This window comes from Cricetulus griseus (assembly GCF_003668045.3).
Source record: "Cricetulus griseus strain 17A/GY chromosome 1 unlocalized genomic scaffold, alternate assembly CriGri-PICRH-1.0 chr1_1, whole genome shotgun sequence".
Taxonomy (NCBI): domain Eukaryota; kingdom Metazoa; phylum Chordata; class Mammalia; order Rodentia; family Cricetidae; genus Cricetulus; species Cricetulus griseus.
Genome location: NW_023276807.1, coordinates 123230362 through 123248661, shown reverse-complemented (window position 1 = coordinate 123248661; position 18300 = coordinate 123230362).

The following is an 18300-nucleotide window of genomic DNA, read 5'->3' as shown; positions in this document are numbered from 1 at the left end:
TTATTGAACAAAGAGAATGGAAGGCTTGAAGATGTTCTGCCTTTCTATTTCTTTAATATTGAAAACAAAGCTGTGCATAGTGGCTCATAGCTTTAATCCCAGGACTTGTGAGACAGAGGCAGGTGGATCTATGTGAATTTGAGGACATCCTGATCTGTATGATGAAATCAAAGCCAGCCAAAACTACATTATAAGTCCCTGTGTCACAAAACCAAACAACAAAAATAAACATCACAAAAACAACAGTTTTGAAAAACTGTCACAACTTACAGGAATGTTACAATCATATACTGTGTATGGCATGGGGGAACTCTATGGTTATATGCACAGACAATAATTTATTTTAATTTTATTTAAAATGATTCAATACTAGGATTCACAAGAGAAAATATAGTTATCCTAATGTAACATTTTAGATTTTTATTGTCAATACAAGCCACGTCATCTTAGGATCCATCATGGATTTACACCCTATAAAGAGTTCAATCATGTCCTGTGCTGGTTATTCCCCCCCCCAGTGGAATTCAGTGACAGAAAAACACAAAACTAATTAGTAAGATATCAGAAGCATAAGTGAGTATTCATGATTACTTCAGCCAAAAATTTAGTATTGAAATTGTCTGAAAATAATTTAAAATCAAGAAATCAGCATTTATGCCAGATTTGGTGATACTTGTGTGAAATCACAGAACTTGGGAGGCTAAAGCAGAGGGATTGCAGGTTTGGGGTTATCTTAGTATACACACTGAGACCCTGTCTCAAAATACAGAATTATTTGCTTATGAGTATAGCATAGTAAAGTGGAGGAATTCATTACTTGCTTAGGTTGTGACAATTTTATAAAAACTTCCTAAAACTGATGGAGAAAAACTGAGAAGCCATGTGTCATCATAATTAACTCTTAAGAGTGTCTCAGAGATACAACTTTTTGGTTAATTGTGTTGGATTACTAAACAGGTTTCTAAAGGACATGATTATGATGCTTGTAAACACTGAGAACTAAGTCAGTATAAATGTCATTAGCTCATTTCAAGCAGTTCTACTTAGTCTTCACCACCAGGATGGAATCTCCAGAATTGCCTGCTAATTCACCTCTTGCAGCAATGAGCAAGGGACAGTGGCAGTTTTGCTTTCATGCCCTCAAGATCAACACTCCCATACCTGGACCATCAGGGCCAGCTCTATGGGGCTGCCCAGGTGTGGAGTGTGAAGTAAGGGCATTCTCCCAAGTACTGTAACTGTTGAGGGGCAGAGACAGCTCTCTGCTCTGATGGCTTCAGGTCCAACTCTCCTAAAATTCACAGGCAGTGAGATGTGCGAAGGTGGACACCATGCACATCTCTCCCATACATACCACCATATGACAAATGAGGGTCCAGTTCTCCCATGATATTTTTCTCCAGTACCATATCAACAGAATCTGCTCTATTCTACTGTACAGAAAAGGTGCAGGGACTTCCATATTTGCCAGGATTTTACCCTAGATGATGCATCAAGTGTCTTACTCCATCAGAGTGAAGAATGTTAAGTGCTAATCAGTTATCTACTTGTGCATTTTGGCTCACCAAATACCCCTTATTGCCAAGTCTATCAGGACATAATGGGTTCATTTCAGTGTTTTGAATCCAAAATCAACTTACCTAATCACCCTTTTTGTCACTGATTGCTTATTACACTGTAAACCAGGAGATCTGGCCACCTGATATCACCATCTGAAATTTATCTACATTGTTTGCCTTTTCACCTGCTACTGTGCTTTGCAAAACACACAGGTGCAAAGAGGTCAATAAGCTTAACCATAATGGTGAACCATCAGCAACAGCAAATAAAGTAAAGAGTAATGACTCCAAGAGACACTTGTCATGAAAGAGAACAGCAGCATCCCATAGCTCATTCAGGGTTTTTGAGTCTCAGAATGAAATTACTCCATACAAAATCCAAGGTGTTTAACACTATTGTACTAATTCTGCTTTCATTTTCTTCCTGGCATAAGGGCTTGAATGATAACATACTACAATGCACACTATTTTACTGTCTGTGTGTATCATCTTAAATTTTAGTTTAATATTAGTTCATTATTGTTTCTGCTCCACTCCAAACTCATGATGTTTCTCTCTGATGATTCTCTTGTTTACATTGTGCATCTTCTGTTTTACTGTCAATATCACTTCAATTAATTACTTTTGCTTAACTTAATTCTCTTTCCTCTAATTATAACTGTATACAGTATAGTACAGTATCAGTATAGGAGGTTGTCATCCAGGTATTAATTCATCACTCACTTCTACTGACTGGTGATATTATGTTACCAGGTGCTTCTAGTTTCTGCTGAATAGATTTATCAGCAATCATGGTCTATGATCCGGGATTATTTAACCAAAAACATTCTTCCTTTAAAATTATTTAACAATTCAAAAGATTTTAAAACACAGGGATGCACTCAGAACCTTGAAAAGAATGGCTACTTTTAGGTTTCAAATTTTAGCCGTAGGTGCCACCTGTATCCATCTAAGGAATATATTAGAATGGTGGGCAGATGAGCATGAAAAACAAAATACCACTCAAGTTAGCTTAGCATTCCCAACTGTTCTTTTCTCTGTTACCTAAAAAGATCACTTTCTTCAGTCTCCTACCAGGATAAATATTGTTATTGATCCAATTATCATGCCACCTACCCATACCACTCAGACTATTCCTCATTCACTCTGCCAGTCATGTTTCCATTACTATGGACAAATATAACCAACATATAGAAATGGATTGTCTGCCATTGCCTCAGGGAACCACCAAGAAGAGGAGGGGGAGAAGCCATAGGGATCAAGGACACCACAAGAATATGGCCCACAAAATTGACTAAGCCAGTCTCATAGGGGTTCACAAGAGGAAAGTTGATAATCACAGAGCCTTCATGGGTCTTAGCTATGTCCTCTACATATATGTTATGATTATATGGCTTGGTGTTCTTGTGGTACTTCTAACAGTGGGATTGGAGGTTTCCTCTGGGTCTTTTGTCAGCTCTTGGTACCCTTTTCTTCCTATTGGCTTGCCTTGTCTGGTCTTGATATGAAGGTGAGTGCTTAGTCTTACTGTCACTTGTTATGCAGTGTTCCATTTGTATTTCTGGGAGGTCTGATCTTTTCTGAAGGGAAAGAGAGCAGCAGTAAATCTTGGTAGAGGTAATGTGGGGTAGGACTGGGAGGAGTCTACCTACGGGAAAGAGTGGTTGGCATGCAATATGTGAGTGAGAGAGGGAAAAAAGAAAAGAAAAGAAAAGAAAAGAAAAGAAAAGAAAAGAAAAGAAAAGAAAACACTGGATAGTTTGGTGCTGGAATGATGGCCCTCACATCCTGTGGTTCTAATCAGCTAATAATTCAAGATCCAGAGTGTCTGACACTCTTTTTATGCTCCACAACTGCTTGCACTCTCTACACATAACTGACCTCTCCACAGATACTCATAACAAGTAATGAAATAAGTATTTAAAGAACTTAAGGAGTGACTTGTTTCCCCTCACAGTTTTACAGGATTTAGAAGACAGAGTAGGTATGATGTCTTTGAAACCTTCCTATGAAGGCTCTTCATAAGAAGAGGCAAACCATGGCAAACAGGATCAAAGATAAGGAAGAATGTGCTAGGGTCCCATTATCACCTTCTAAGCAGTGCTGGCATAGTCAAATAAACTCCCACTATAACCTATGTCTTAAAGGTTCTACCATCTCCGAATGGTAATAAACTGGGAAGAAAGCTTTTGATTAATTGACTTTTGAGAGGTTTTCCAAGTCGCTGCTAAAGTAGACACCTTGAATATGAGGTTGTGGACTACACAGTCCATGTCTTTGGGAAGGTACTCTATCCATTACTTTACAAGTGTCTATTTAATTATTGCTATGTGAAAGTATGTGTTAGTTCCTAAGGATATGTTGAGTAGGAGAAAAATCAGAATGGACTTTACTTCATATGTCCTTCATAAAGTACAAAGTATAAGGCTTAGAGGAAGAAACACTAATTAATTATGTTATTGAAATAAATTATACTATGTATGTTTGCATATGATCAGAAAAGTGATACTACAGGTGTTGTTGTTTTTCTGTAGCTTTAGATGATGAAACACAAAACACAAAACTCAACGAAACCCATGTGGAGTTTATTGAGGAAAGGGAGCAAAGGGAGGGGTAGAGGTTAGCCAACTGGGAACAGGGATGGAATGGGAAGAGGACGGGGGAAACAGAGATGGAAGAGGCAAACAGGTGGGAAGTGCTCACTTAAGAGGGAAAGCTTGTGCATGTGTAGAGTCCTTATGCAGCCATGTAACACATGATGTAGCCATGCAACACAGGGCCCTTTGAGCTGTTTAAGTATTTGCTTGAATTCTGGTGTGCACATCTTGCCCATTGTCAGGGGCAGGGAGAGCATAATGCCTGAATCCTTACAACAGAGCATCACAAAACTTACCCCATATGAAATTAGAATTTGTGGTTTTATTTCATCATTAATGACTATCTTCATAGAAACCATAACTTTTCCTGCTTGTTTATTAGTTCTCCTAATGGACTAATTTTTGTCAGCAAGACATTTTTTGCACTCAGAATAGATAGAAAATAGATAAAAGATGATATATAAATTTTTCTTTTTTTTTTCTTTTTTGGTTTTTCAAGACAGGATTTCTCTGTGTAGCTTTGGAGCCTATCCTGGCACTCTTTCAGTAGACCAGACTGGCCTCAAACTCACAGAGATCCACCTGCCTCTGCTTCCTGAGTGCTGGGATTAAAGGCATGCACCACCAATGCCCGGCATAAATTTTTCAATTTTGAAAATCGATATAGCTTGAATCCTCTGCAATGCATCTAGAATAAATGGCTTCTCAAAAATCCATTGTCATTCTTTTATAAGGATTAAGTATTAGCACAACTTAAATCAAAAGATAAAATGGGAAAAATAATCAAGGTTGGGAAGTATTTAATTTAAAATACATAAAAGAAGAATCCAACATAGAAATATTAGAGAAAAAACTTTTGAAATGCTATAAATAAAAGAATATACCAGAGCCTATCAGGGACAGTTTCATTCAAGTCATAACATCACTTAAAACACTGTGAAAAGAACCATAAGAGAAAATTTCCCAGAGTTAGGAAGAAAGATGCCAATCTGGAAACAGGTGGTTTTTAAGACAATAGACAAGAATAGGAAATGTCTGAGTCTGTGGCATACATAAAAATTTAAACCTGATTCCAAAAATTAGTAATTAAAAGAACAAACTTCGACCTTGGAAATCACTATTCATGTTTTTATGTAGTCATTTATTTATTTATTTAATGTTTTATTTTTAAAATTTTGTTCACCATCAGTTTAATCAATCTTTGGTCTTAATTTGTGAGGACCTCTATCCATGGCCCAATCATGGAAATAGATAATGTAGGACAAGTTATTTGACATATGTACCTAATTCTTATGCACAAACATCAATATTATACTAAATTACAGCTTAGACAATATGATAAATGATATTAATTGTCAACTTGACAGGTTTTACAATCATCTAGTACAATAACCTCTAGGCATGTATATGGTAGTTTCTCATTAGATTTATAGGAATAACATACTCTCCAAAGAGTTTGATTCCATTGGTCTACCTGTCAATTTTTGTGCCAATACCAAACTGTTTTCAGGACTACAGCTCTATAATAGAGCTTGAAATCAGGAATGGTGATGCCTCCGGAGTTTCTTTTATTATACAGGGTTGTTTTGGTTATCCTGGGTTTTTCATTTTTACATGTAAAGTTGAGAATTGTTTTTCCAAGGTCTGTGAAGAATTGTACTGGGATTTGGATGGGGATTGCATTGACTCTGTAGATTGCTTTTGGCAACATTGCCATTTTTACTATGTTGATCCTACCTATCCAAGATCATGGGAGATCCTTCCATTTTCTGGTATCTTCTTTAATTCACACTGCCAGAGAAGCTAGTAAACAAGGAGGACCCTAAGAGAGACATACATGGTCATGGTCCCCTGGAGAAGGAGAAAGGGACAAGATCTCCTGAGGAAATTGGGAGCATGAGGGGAGGGGAGAGGAAACTAAGAGAATGAAATGTGGAGAAGTGGAGGGGTGAGGAAGACATGATGGGGTAGGGAGGTTGAGTTGGGGAAAGAATAGAAGAGAGCAAGATAAGAGATAATATAATAGCAGGAGACATTTTTAGTTTACAGAGAAATCAGGCACTAGGAAAATGTTTGGAGAGCTACAAAGATGACACCAACTAACAATCTAAGCAACAGAGGAGAGGCTACCTTAAAAGCCCTCTTCTGATAATGAGATTGATGACTAATTCATATGCCATGTATAGCCTTCATGCAGCAGCTGGTGGAAGTAGAAGCAGATACCCACAGCTAAACCTTGAACTGAACTGAAATCCAGTTATAGAGAAAGAGGATGGATGAGCATAGGGGTCCATACCAGTCTGGTGAAACTCACAGAAACAGCTGACCTGAACAACAGGGAGCTCTTGGCCCCCAATCGGATAGCTGGAATACCAGCATGAGACTTATCCAGACTCTGGGAATGTGGGGGTCAGTGAGGAGACCTCAGAAATCTATGAGGCCTCTTGTACTAGATCAGTACTTATCCCTAGCATAGGTGTGGACTTTGGGAGACCATTCCACATAGGGGGATGCTCCCTGAGCCAAGACACACAGGGGTGGGCCTAGGCCGTATCCCAAAGGATATGACAGACTTTGAAGACCCCCTACGGAAAACCTTACCCTCCCTGGGTAGCAGAGATGGTATGGGATAGGTACGGTATTAGTTGGGGGGCAGGGGAGGAGGGGAGGGAAAGGGACCTAGAATTAGATTAACACGTAAAATAATCTTCTTTCTAATTAAAATAAATAAATAAATAAATAAATAAATAAATAAATAAATAAATAGTTTCAACTTATCTCTCCCTGCTTTCTTCCTCACTCTCTCTCTCTTCTCTCTCCTTCTATCACCTTCTCATTCTCTCTTCTTCCTTCCTAGCATAAGTTATGTAGGGACCTTTAATTTTACCATTATCAGTTTCACCTAGAGTAGGAAGATAAACGACAAGGGACTAGAAATATGAACCAACAGGAGTCATTTCTTCTCTTTCTTGTATTGATTTTGTCAAAGCCATAGACAGAAATGAGTATTAACAAAAGTTATCACAATATAGGAAATGAAATTCAGAAAAGAGTAAACCCATGCTGAAAAAAAAAAGAATAGTGTGGATTTGGTAGCAAGGCTACAAATTAATCTATTAATAAACTGTTGAAAATTAAACTTTCAAAATTAAAGCATGGTAACTATTGAATACTAACGAAGTCCAAAAATAAACTATTTATTGATATTTATATAATTCAAACTATATTCAGTGACTGTCATTCACAAAGTTATGTGCATACTTGCTAGCAAAAGGACCTGTTATTAAAACATTAAAGCAATTTCTGCTATTCTATTTCAATCCATGTTGTAATTTTGGAATTCATACTATTTTCCTGTTTCATTCTATGGCAGGAAACTTAGCCAGTGTGGAAGAATTTTGAGGGCAGAAATTGTGTTCATTTGTCTCAAAATTTCTGGTTATTGTGGGCAAGTAAAGGCAATAAGCAATGTACATTAAACATTCTGCTTTTAGCAATCCCCACAAAAAAATCTGGCCCTTTTTTTTTGTTCTGTTTAATGGAAATGTTATTTGCAACCATCTTCTTCCCATGAAAGTAGTCATCAGGGACATTAGTGCCTGTGGAGGTCCATTACGAAGCCTAAACACTTCCATTAGATAAAAGAACTAAAATGATTATGAATAATGTTCTCTTCCTTCCAAAGTACTCTAAATCAAACACTCAGTAGTACAATATGTTTTAGGTTAATTGGTTTAATCCAGTTTTAATTAAGTTGATGTTTCCATGCCAACAAATGGTTTTTAAATTGTTGAAATCTTGATGTTTCAGAATATGACTAAAATTAATTACCTAAGAGCGTTTGACTCAATATTTTGGAACCATGTAGTGCAATTTTAGCATTGCTACAGAAATGATTTTAATACTGACAGCTAACTATGTTGAAGAACTTTTGCAAATTATAGTAATGATATAAGGTTTGCTTTGTTCTTTTAAATTTTGTACATTGAATTTTTAGCGGTTCATATGTGCAACAGATTAACTGTAGAATAAAACCCTTTTATATACAAAATCCTTTAAGATGGGCTTGGTGGAACAGGTCTGTAACCTCAGCTACTAAGAGGATTAAAGTATGTTAATGACACATTTGAAGCCTGCCTTGACTGATGTAATGAGTTCAAGGCTAGCCCGGGCATCTTTCATGCGCTTGCTTCAAAATAACAAAGTAAAAATTGGACTGAATACATAGTGCAAAGGTAGAGTATTTACTGAGCATGAGAGGGGTAGAGGGGTCTCCTGATCAGTGCTCACTAACACACACACACACACACACACACACACACACACACACACACACACACACGAGAGAGAGAGAGAGAGAGAGAGAGAGAGAGAGAGAGAAGGAATGTAGGGAATAGAGGGAGGCAGAGCATCCTACTACACACACCACTGTGTCTCATTTCTAAACTTTTAAATACATCTATATTTGGAAATTATTCAGAGATGAAAGGGATTATTTGGTTTACAGGTTAGAGATTATTGTTAGGGAAACCAAGACAGGGACTCATGTCAGGAATTTAAAGCCAGAGTCTGAAACATAAACCACAGAGCCATGCCCTTTTTTCATACTCATACTCAGCTGCTCTTCTTAAACAGCCCTGGCTCACTTGCATAGTCAAGGCCCTGTAAAAGTGGGCTCGGTCATCCCACATCAAGCAGTGATCTAGAAAACACTTCAAAAAACAAGCCCTCATACCTACCTATATGGTAGAGACAATTTAAGATATTTAAGAATTTAAGGTAGGAGTCTGTCATTCATTCCCAACTCAAACTGAAAAATCTAGATCCACTTCTTAGGGACAAAAATTCATGTACTGTTAAAGGCCATTAAGTCTTTACCTTCCTACCAGTAAACTGGTGCCAACATATATTATCTTGCTGACAGCCTGCTCTCTGATAAACTAAGGGATGTACTACGTCTGCTGCTGTGACCTTCCTGCTGCCTCCCTGTACTTCAACTACCTATGATTCCTTGGTATTCCAACTGATAATGGCTGTCTGGCCTCAGTTTGACTAGTGTATGCAAATTAGGCGTACCTTGCTTTTTCCTTTGTCTTCAAGTTACATATAAACTAGACTGTTATCCCAATAAACAAGCTGCTTGGGAAGTAGACTTCCAATCGTTTCTTAGCTCATGTGTACTCACAGATGTCTGACACCCTGGCCTCTATTCTAAGACCACAAGTGTGCTGTGGAGTTTTAGGTCTGGCAGAGATTTATAACAACATATTTCATTATATTTATTTGTGATTAATATTATTATGCATGGCTACATATGATCATTTTTTTTGTACATTTCTAATGCATGTATAGCATCTCTCCCATCTTAGTCTCAGGTCCCATTCCACCATCCTTGCCCTCACTGATCAACTCTGTTCTCTAGACATTTTATTTCTATCTTTATGTCATCTGGATATATTAAAGGATCTATGTCTGATTGCATATGGGTTGGTATCGTACTCCCATCTCTGAGAAAAGATACCGGACAGGTGTGGCACCAGCTCGGCTGATAACCAGACATGGGGTCATTACAAAGTCCCTTGATTTCAGGGATCAGACCTCTACCCTTGCCTGTTGTGTTATTTTTAAATAAAAAAGGGGGAACTGTGAGGAGCCACAGCCCCAAGATGGCACCTGGCTGGATGCCAGGGAGATCGAGCTTAGCTGTAAACAAGCCTTATTTGGAAGCGCTTAGTGGATCTGGTGTGCCTCCTCCTTCTGCGACCTATCCGGGATCGCCAGATGGCGTGAGCTAATTGGGTAATGAGCTTGCTTTTAAGGGCTTGTGTGTGGGGGCGGGAGGAGAAGCTGATGTACATGATTTCTGAATAAACTGCTTGAAGAAGAGTCGTGGTCGTGTTTCTCTTGCTGGTTGAGATAGACACGACATTCTAATTGTTGCTGCTGAGATGAGAGGACATGCTGCTGCTGGAGTTCCTACCAGAAACAAAGTATGTCAAAGGACAAGGAAGCCCCTTCTTTGTCTCCTTTTCAGTCTCCTCTGTATCTGCTTCTGCCTGAATCTAATGAGTTCTGAGCCCCATTAGAAAGAGAAGCCACAAGCCACAATTTGCATAATGTTGGACACAGCACCATAGAGTGATGGCCAATGTAATTAAATGGTGAATTTGGAGCTATAAGATCATGAGATAATGGACAGCACATTATGCTTATGATTTAGTATCCTTGATAGTCTACTCACTTCTCTCTTTTATTAAATGCATCTGTATCCCTACTGTGGCTTACAGACTTTTTTAGAACACTGTCACATTCTTGCAATTTTCTATTTAACACTGAAATTTCTAATTTTTGACTCAAATCAGTGTGTAATGGGCCATCTCTCCATTCCATCAGCTCTTTCTAGATAGTGGCATTCCAGGTTTTTTTACATTGGAACATCATTACATCTATTTCATAAGCACTCTTAGATGGATTTATTACCTATCTGTATCTGATTTTAAATGATGAGAAGGAGAAAATATGAATACAGAGAACATGATGTCTTTTCATTCTTATTCTATTCAAATTAAGGAATTAACAATGCAAATTAACAATGCAAATTAAGTGTGATTTAGGTATATATCAGATGGGTCTCTGGTTCATCAGAGTGTATGACTATGAAAAACTTTCCAATTTCTTCATTTCAAAATGGGAGTAATAATGCATAGTTGCTTTTACGTATGAATTTTCATGAACTAATTGAAATTAAAGTCCAGATATCTCTGTTATTGTAAAATAATTTGGAACACAGTAAAAATGAATATCCCTATATAATTATTTGGGAGACTGGGGAGACTGTTCACCTACACTCATACACACAAACAGACACACACACACACAGACACACACACACACACACAGAGACACACACACACAGACACACACACACACACAGCTAGCACATAGTGAGTTACATGTAAAGAAAAATCACAATTATGGATTAGTCAGTGTCTGTAACTGAGTATCTTTTTGTAATGTTCAGTTTGGGTGCTCTTTCAAGATCACAGTAACTTTGAAGTGTGGCTCAATGCTCTGTTAGAAAACTTTATGGACTTTTGGTGATTATTTCAATCCATATGATGTACCCTATACTTTGAGGTATTGACCAGGAAATTATTGAGTTACTTTTTGCATATAGTAAGCTGTATTTAATCATGCTGCAATAAGCATGAAAACAATAGTTGATTTAATAATAAACATTATTACTTAGCCAATGAGAAGAAAAGCAGGAAGAATCCATGTTGTGAAAAATAATATATAAAAATGCCCAGCATTCAGGACAGAGGTAGGAGAATTGTCACAAATCCAAGGCCAAACAGATAAACAGAGTAATCTCTAGGCCGAGCTAGAATACAAAACCAGACTCTGTTTTAAATAAATAAATAAATAAATAAATAAACAAACAAACAAATAAATAAATAAATTATAAATAAAAGAATGTGGTTATACCTAAAACCTTCCCTGATTTTTTAACACATTAATGCAGATGGTGATTTTAGCATAAAAATCCCTGGCTATTTTTCAGTAAGCCAATGAAAAAATAAATTTTACTTATTTAGGTGAAAAATGAGCTTTCCTATTGAACCCAACCTATATTCTTGTTCCTTAATCACATGCCACATCAATAATGCTAACTTATATAGGTAGGATAATTAAATTTTTAGAATAAAAGGAAGAAGGCTGAAATGATATTTTTGAGGAAAGAAAATCAAACAAAAATTTATATCCCAAAACAGAGTCAACAAAAAGACAGCACATGGCTCAGTTTACACAGCACATTGATGAGGCAAGGTAAGATTAACAACATTATTCAAGAGAAGCCTCTAATCTGCATCATGCTTGAATATTAATGAGCTTCCAGCTTCACTCTCTCTTCATTGGACTGTTTTCTTGAAAAGCTCATTCCATCTGGAATGTAACCTACATTCTGTTTGGTGAGACACCCATGGAACCAAGCCAAGGCCATTGCTCTCAATGAAGCACTGTGTGAAAATTGACCACAAAATAGGACAGTGAATATTTGAGAGGAGCTTATGTCTAACCATTTTAATAATAAGCTGACACATGCCTGCAATAAAATTCTCAGTCAAAAAAAGAGTAGGATCAGCAGTGTGCTAAGGCAAATCACTGCAGTGAAATAAGAATAAATATCTATGTGCTTGGAACACGGTGACTTGAGGAATCACAGATTTAGTGAACTTCTCCAGATCACAAAGGCAGTTTAATATGATAAGTTATCAAATTTACATAAAAATAGGAGGGCATATAGGGGTACAAATACAATACCTTGTACCTAAAATACTATAAATCCTGTATTTCTCATTATGCCAACATGTGATCACAGTTGAATTTAACTGTGTGCTTATATTTATTCATATAAAATATACAACTGGTTGTAGTATGTGCTAAAAGAGGAAATAATAATTAAAATATAAGTAATGTAGTTTGGGTGCATATTTTTTCAAAGTATAAGTTTTTATTTGTGTCTGAGTAATCCTTAAATCATTCAAAAGTAAGAACCCATATAAAAAGAACCAAGCAGCAATACTTCTTGTAACCATCAAAAGGTGAAGAGAGTCACTGGATAATAAAATAGAATGGTATCTGTTATCTTAGATATAGCAATGGGAAAAATAAGATTCAGTGTATAAAGTACTTATTATGTAGTCATGTGGGCCTCAGTTTGTACATCCAGAACACTGTAAAGGCAAATCTGTTAGTACCCATCTAGTTCTCCTAGAGAGAGGTGGACAGTAGAGGCAGGAAGATACTTGAAAATTTATAAGCCAGGGTATCTGGCCAGACACAGAATAATGGTGAACAATGAAGAGAAGCTCCTTCAAACAAGCTGGCAGGCAAGGTTGGACACTGAGATTGTCTTCTCACCACTGAGCCTTGCTATGGCACCTGCATGTCCTGCCAGCCACACACATACATACACATCATACATTCCCAGAAATGTTTGATTAATATAGCATCATGCAAAAATTAATAAATTACAAATACTATGCTATAAGCAAACCATTTTAAGTCTCCCAACTAAAAAAAAAGATATATAGTAACAGGAGAAAATACATTTCAAAGAATACTAACACTGAATCATGCTGAAAATAAAACACATACTCACATACAGTAAGGGTTTGATTTTTGTTGTTGTTCTCATTCTTACAGGCTCAAAAGTAAACCTCAATATTAGTTTCAATAATACTTTGAAGATATTAATTGTTCTTAATTCAGTATTCAGTTGTAAATTGAATTCTCTTATCACCTAACGATAACTTTTGGTCTTGAAATTCTATTACTATTAAGTACATACTAATAAAAGTATTGATATTAAGTTCTCTAGACTCTAGTAGAAACTTTGCAGATGGAATGTCTATAAGGTCTTTTGTTAGCTCATCTTATTAACTTATAACATATTCATCACTTGTTTAGTCCTGTACTTCAGATTTCATTAGCTTAGAAATTGTACAATCACGTATTTTTTCATGTCCCTCCTTAGTCTGAACAAATCACTTCCTATTTAAAGATATTGCAGTAAGTAATACTTGTATGTGTGGACATGTACATGTACATGTGTGCTATATGAGCATATATGTGTGAATAGGAATGATACTGGCCCTTACAAAGAGAAAGAAGAGGAAGGTAATGGGTTTATTAACCAATCAATTTACCTTTGAAGCAGTCTCTTGCTGAACATAGAGTTTGTGTTTTGAGGTAGACTGGAAACTTTGATCCTCCTATCTTCTCTACACACTACCAGAATACTCTGCTTGGCATTTTCATGTGTATGCCAGGATCTCAATGTCTCATGATTGAGAACCACTGCTTTGAACCACAAGACCATATTTCCAACTTTATAATTCCTTTATAATTCCTTTCATTTCTTTTGCTACAACTTATATCAGTGTTGGTAAACTAAGCAAGCAGCTTAAAGACAATACTGTTTTTATGCAGGCGTTCATTAGACACATTCAAATAGCTAAAATATAAATGGATTGCACAAGTTTGTTTAATCAGCCTAATTATTTGAATACAGTTTTGGTGCAGCTCTCTTAAAAAATTCTGAGAAACTTCCACTTCCTTTCACGATCATTCTATTTCTGTGTGTTCATGTGAAAGTTCTTATTAAAACTAATTCATTTTATGCAGTGACAATAGTGTTGAAAAGACAGCAGGAATATAAATCATCCAATTATTCCCATTGAGGAACCAGCATGCAAGTGTAAATGGAGCTAGAATGATGGTTGTGCAACTCTGTTTAGTCTGAGGGGCTTTGATGACTTGATTCAGGCTGGAATCTGCTGTTTTGTGCCTGCATTCTGTGGGAGATTATTTATTCGTACACCCTTCAAATTGTACAGCATGATGCATGGAAAATGTGGGAGTAAAAATGAAGACAAATTATGGTGTGGGCTTTATAGTGGAAAAGCATCTGCTGTGGAAACAGATGAGGTTTATTGGTCTGGAGTAATTATCAATGCCATTTCAAAATCAATGTCAACCTAGCCACTTTGTATGTCACAATTTCCCTTAATCAAATTTATTAGAGATGTAAGCGTACACAAAATAATGATCAGCTCTTTAATTGAAACAGCCAGAAACCAAAACCCATACCTCTCTACCCTGTGACACAGAAAACAGGCAAAATGTGCTCATTAAAAATCAGGGAAAGTTGATAAAAATTGGTATCATTGTCTAAAAAGTTAAAACTCAATGCAGTACACAACTTAGAGACTTTTAATAAGGCAAGGTTGAAGGCAGAGCAGCTGTTGCTTTGAAATACAGCATTATTTTCTGTGTTTTCCTAACTCTAGTCTTTGATAATGAATGAAGAAAAGAGTCAATTTAAAACTCAGGGTTGTCCTTCCAGAACAGAGAAAGTTGAGTGGCACACTGAGAGCAAATTAGAGAGAAGTGAATGTCAGTGTAACACTCCAGATGGCCTAGAGAACTCTTGTTAATAGATCTATGTGATTCCCACTGAGAACAGGAGCTAAACTGATCCAAAGATTTAACAATGGTCCTGTGCACACACACATTTCCTGAGAAGCTATGCTTGGTGATTTGATTATATCCAATGTTAATTATTATAAAATTAAAAAGAACTCATTCACTGAATTCCACACTTAAGCAACAATAAACTCTGCTGAAAGTTACTTGTTCATAGTCACATGGAACTAGGAAAACCATCACTAAACCAATAGCTACACTTCCGCCCATTTCTACTCAGATTCCCATTCACTATATAACAGACTATGGACTTCAGATGTCTTGCCCACTCAGACCTTAAAGGTCCATTATTTTCATCTGGAGACCCAACATATATTATGTACTATCTAAATGATCATAAGCCTAATTGAAATAATCTGATGATGATAGTCCCAACTCTACAGTCAGGACTGGTAGCCTCTATATAACAAGAGTGTATAAGAATAAATATAACTCTAGATTTCTGCTTGAAATTTTGACATGTGGACTTGAGTGTTTAAGTATAGAAACCAGCATTAACAAGGGGAGAGGGACAGGATTATGGGTCATGGAATCTGGAGGGCAGATGTTTGGGTATTGCTGCTTTTGTAAAGAAGTTAAATGAACTTGTACCTCAATTTTGGTTCATTGAAATACATGGGTCAAGGGGTAAAAGCTAAAATATAATCTTAAAATAGCTGGCTGCTCATCTGCTGTATGCTGTGATGGCTGTCCTTGCATGTAGACTTGACTACATCTGGAATTAACTAAAACCCAAGTGCTGAGGACACCTGTCATTTGTGGTAGGAAATACCCACCCTAGGTCCAGATGAATTGAGGTCAGAAGATCCACCTTTAATCTGGGCCACATCTTATACTGCTTGCATATATAAAGAAAATGGAAGAAGTAAACTTGTTTTCTTTTTGCTTGCTTGGTCTTGCTTTAGCTTTCCCTCCTAAGTAATGTTTTCAGCACTACTGAGCACTACTCAGCAGAAAAACAAACATTGAAATCTTGAAATTTGCAGGCAAATAAATGGAACTAGAAGAAACCATCCTGAGTGAAGTAACCCAGATACAGAAAGACAAGAACACATCATAGGCTCCCAATACCTACACTGGGCAAACTGAGACTGCCTATATAGTTCCAGTTCCAGAGCAACTAACAAATTCTTCTGAGTTCTTTTGGTATCAGCATTCATATATGCAAGCCACCTATAAACATGCATATATGCAAATAATTCAAAGAAAAGGTAAATCTTAGAAAAAGGTAAATATATGCAACAACAATTAATGAAAAAGGAAGCTATGTGTTTGGAAGACATAAAGGAGGAATATTTAGGAGGATTTGCAGAGGGAAAGGAATGGGGAAATTATATATTTTTAGTTTAATCTCAAAATGTAAAAGAAAAACTTAAAAATTAAAGGTAGTGAAATTAACATGAGAAACAAATGCTATGAAGTTAAGAAATGAAGAATCAAAAACACCTGTTCTATATTTTTCAGTCAATAACTTCACATGTAATGCTGGGCCAATCAATTAAGAAAACTTATAGGCCAGATACTCTGCCAAATATTATGTACATAATTAGTCACAAATTAGTATCTTGATTTCATCTAAGTTATTACTGGTAAGCTAATCACAAACATGAAAATATGAACAGTGACCTGTCATAGAAGGAGATATTGACTATATTAGTTGGGGAAATATCTACCTAGTTAGTAATAAAAGAAATCATGGTAAAAAAGAATTTGGCTATCCAATAGAAAAGGGTCACTTATTAAAACACAGACATGCTAATAACATCATGTAGATTGATCATATTGAATTTACATACATAGAGAGACATATTTAAAAGATAACATTAAATTAGAGCATAGTGTGGACAAATGGGAAAAGCTGAAACCAGGAAAGGGAAAAGACAATGGAAGTAGCTATATTATAATATCAAAAGGTAAATGAAAATTATTTTTTTGAAAATCTTAATGAATTTTGCTTTGGTTATACACTTCTCCAATGGTAATATACACAAAAAGAGTGATTTTCTTTGTGAATTTACACACACACACACACACACACACACACACACACACACACACACACTCAGGATATTTGAATGTCCACTAGTAACAAAGAAAATATTCTTGAAAATTTAAAATCTTCCACAAGCCTTGGAATAAATCTATCTTCTCTAAACTTTAACAGATACCTTTTGGCATGCAAGTTAATGTTGAGGTTTTAAAATATAGATTTTATTCTTAAGAATTTGATATTTCAAATACATTCATATGTGCTGTTGTTTCCTCCATCTGTCTCAATCAGCTAGGGAAATAGAATAGATCTTGTGGGTGGACGAGGTCAGGTGGGGATAGGAATAGGAGGAATCAGGTGGAGAAGGGAGGAATAGATGGAGAGAGTACTGGCTAGACCCCTGTAATGGGTGGGCATTGGGGGGCAATGTGGAATTGTGTAATGAAAACATCCTGGAACATATGAGGTTGACCCTAATGAGGACTCCTGGTATTGAAGGATATGGAGCCTGAATGAGGCATATTCTGAAACAAGGCTAGGCACCCACTGGAGGGACTGGAAGACCAACCCTACCATAAAACCCCAATTCTTCTTGCATGCATGATGTCCTGGGACAAGGTGGCTCAGAACTTGTGAGAGTGGACAACCAATGATTGGTCTAACTTGAAGCACAAGCCACAAAAAGGAGCCTATGCTTAGTACTGCCTAGATGGCCAGAAACTGGAATCAGGATGACTCCTGTTGGTAGACCCAAATATGGCTGACAATAAAACAAAATAGTCAGTGAAATGATTCTTAATGATATTCTGCTATAGTCAATGCCTAGCCCAGTGTGTTTAGATAGGTTTCCTCCCACAGCTGATGGGTACTGATACGGAGACACACAGTCAAATATGAGGTGGAGTTTGAAACACTAAAGGGGGAGGAAGGATTAAAGGACAGAGGAGTAGATGACAACAGGAAAATGGTATCAGAATCAACTAAGTAAGGCTCAGAGGGGCTCACAGAGACTGAAAGATAACATGGAGACTACATGGGCCTGCACTATCCCCTCTGCATACATGCTGTGGTTGTTAGCTTAGGTTTTGTTGGATTCCTAACA